Source organism: Panthera uncia, chromosome C2 (assembly GCF_023721935.1).
Source record: "Panthera uncia isolate 11264 chromosome C2, Puncia_PCG_1.0, whole genome shotgun sequence".
Lineage (NCBI taxonomy): Eukaryota > Metazoa > Chordata > Mammalia > Carnivora > Felidae > Panthera > Panthera uncia.
In genome coordinates this window covers 46,061,355-46,064,711 of record NC_064810.1, presented here as the reverse complement: position 1 = coordinate 46,064,711, position 3,357 = coordinate 46,061,355, and positions in this window count along the sequence as shown.

Below are 3,357 nucleotides of genomic sequence, written 5' to 3'. Positions count from 1 at the left end.
AGAAACAGAAGGAAAGAAACAGAAGGAAAGAAACAGAAGGAAAGAAAAGGAAAGAAAGAGAAGAAAAGAGAAGAAAGAGAAGAAAAGAAAAAAAAGAAAGGAGAGAAAGAAAGAAGGAAAGGAAAGGAAGGAAAGGAAAGGAGGGGATGGGAAGGGGAGGAGAGGAGAGGAATTATCAGAGTCTTAATAAAGAGTTTTGTGGCATTTTAACTTGCTTTTTCCCTATTCCTCACTCCCAGCTCAGAGGCAGCCTTGGAGACAAGAAACCACATTTCTGTTATAGGTTTCTGGTACCAGAGGGAGAACAGAATTCTTTCTCAAAGTACTGTGGCTGTTTGTTTTGACCTGTCTAGTGGCTCCCTAAAAGACCAGTTCAAAGAGCTTACCTTTAGTGTGCCTAACTTAGAAAAATCCATAGCACATGTAGCTAATCACAGGGCATTTGTCAAAACCTTTTAAAGGTAAATGAATTGGCAGCTGCCACCTGGGGCAAGAAATAACAGGGCAAATAAACTAAAAAGTCTGGCAGAAAAGTCTGGATAATGAGATGATTGGTAGAAGAAGTTCTAAATAAATGGAAAGATAATTCTGTGTTTTTGGAGTGTGAGACTTAATATTGTTAAGATGGCAATGTTCTCCAAGTTCATCTATAGAGTCTATGCTTTCCCTATCAGAATTCCAATTCCTTTTTTATTGAAATGGACAAGTGGATTCTAAAATTCATACTGAATTGCATGGGACCCCAAATAGCCAAAGCAATCTTGAAAAAGAAGTACAAATTTGGAAGATTCACACGTCTTGATTTCAAAACTTGATACAGAGCTACAGTAATCAAAATAGTGTGTAATTGGCAAGGGTAGACATATAGACCAGTGGAATAGGACTGAGAACCCAGAAATAAATTCATACATCTATAGTCAATTAATTTTTGACAAGCATGCCAAAACCAATAGGGAAAAGAATAATCTTTTCAACATATGGTGTTGGAACAACTGAATAACCACATGCAGAAGAATGATATTGGATCCTTACCTCATACCATATATAAAAATCAACTGAAAATAGATCAAAGACTTAAATGTAATTGCTTAAACCATAACACTTTTAGAAGAAAACATTAGTGTAAATCTCAAGTATCTTAGATTTGGCAATGTATTTTAGATAAGATGCCAAAAACACAAATGACAAAAGAAAAAAACAGATTGGTCATCATCAAAATTCAAAGCTTGTGTATCAAAGGACACAACCAATAAAGTGAATAGATAACTCACAGAATGACTGAAAATATTTGCAAATTGCATATCTGATAAAAACCTAGTATCCATAAAATATTAAGAATTCTTACAACTCAGCAACAAAAGACAATTAAAAATGGGCAAGACGGGAGGCACCTGGGTGGTTCAGTTGGTTAAGTGACTCTTGATCTAGGCCCTGGTCATGACCTCACGGTTGTGAGATTGGGTCCCATGTTGGGCTCTATGCTGACAGGGTGGAGTCTGCTTGGGATTCTCTCTCTTCTTCACTCTCTGCCTCCCAGGAAAATAAATAAATAAACTTTTTAAAAAATGGGTGAATACACATTTTCCTAAAGCAGATATGTAAATGACCAATCAGGACATGAAAAGATGCTCAACGTCCTTAGTCATTGGAGAAATGCAAATGCAAGGTCACAGTGAAAGACAGTTTCACACCTCCTAGGAAGATAGCAATAGTAAAAATAATGAAATGGAAAAGAAAAGTATTCATGAGAATAAAGAGAAATTGGAATCCTCATACATTACTGATGGGAATGTAAACCAATCCAGCCACTGTGGAAAACAGGCAATTCTTTTAAAAGTTCAACATAAAATTACCATATACCCAGCAATTCCACTTGAATCCAAGAGAACTGAAAATAAGAGTTCAAACAGAAACTTACACATGAATGTTCGTAGCAGAATTTTCACAGTAGTCAAAAAGTGGAAACATCTAAATATTAGTCAGCTGGCAAATGGATAAACACAATGTATTGTATCCATATAATGGGATATTATTCAGTTGTAGGAAGGAATGAAGTGATGGTACAAGATATAACATGGATGAGCCTTGAATACATTGTGCTAAGTGAAAGAAGCTCAACACAAAAGGCCACTTACTGTATGATTCCATTTTTTTAAGATGTCCAGCATTAATGTCCAATATCAATACAGATTAATGTTTTGCAGGGGTTGAGAAAAAGGAACTTTGACAGAGTGACTGCTTAATTGGCAAGGAGTTTTCTTTTTGGAATAAGGAAAATGTTCTGGAATTAAGACAGTTGTGACGCTTTTACAACATCGTGAATGTACTAAGAGCCACTGAATTGTACCCATTAAAATGGTTGAAATAATGAATTTTACAAGTAGGAAAAAAAAGTTATTAAAAAAATACATTGTCTTTGTACTTTGCCCCTCTGTTTTTATCACCCTCAATCAGAAAAAAAAAAAAAAACACATGTACACGCACGCACACGCAATCTTTCTTTCTTTGCAGAGCCACTCCCTTTGCCAGCACCTTGGTATCATACCTGTATGTTTATCCTGTCCTCTTAAGCCCTCATCCCTCACTTCCAAATTTTTTCTTCAACTACTTTCTCTCCACCTATAAGCATGCCCAAATCTTCCTTATCTTAAAAATAAGAAAAAACAATATCTCTCATTTTTCTCTCTCAAGTCATTCTTCCATTGCTTTCCTTCCTTGCACTACCAAAATATTAAAGGCCAAGTCTATACTCTCTCCTTCTAATTCATTGCCTTTCCATTAGTCCAACACTTACCTGGGCTCTGAACCTTTCATTAATCTGATGAAACATTACTAATATATTGGCAAAAGCATCCTTCTTACTTTTCAGTCTCTACTGATATAACTGCAGTGTTTGAATCTGTATCTCCTCCTTTCACTTTTCTTGGCCCATGTGACACTGTGCTCACCTGTTTCTTTCTTGTCTCTCTAAATTATTCTTAATAGTCTCATCTGCTGACCTCTTTCTCAACCTTCTTTTAGATAAAACATTTAGCCAGGTTCTGTCTTTAGCCAGGTTCATGGCCACCAGCTCTGTTACATCAAGATAATATCATTCTTTAAAGACTTAGATAAATTTTACCTTCTCTAGGAGGCCTTTCCAAACTTCCTAAATTAAAGGAATAAATTTTTGTACTTCTCTCATAATACTTTTCATAGTATCATGTCTTACGATAATTGTGTCATACATCCCACCATATGGTTTTAGATAGTGGGATTTGGTTTTTTATCTCTATATACCAATTCTCACCTAGTGTAGTTACTAGAACCTAATAGTATTACATAAATTGTGTTTTTACTTTCCTCAACCCAAGAAAT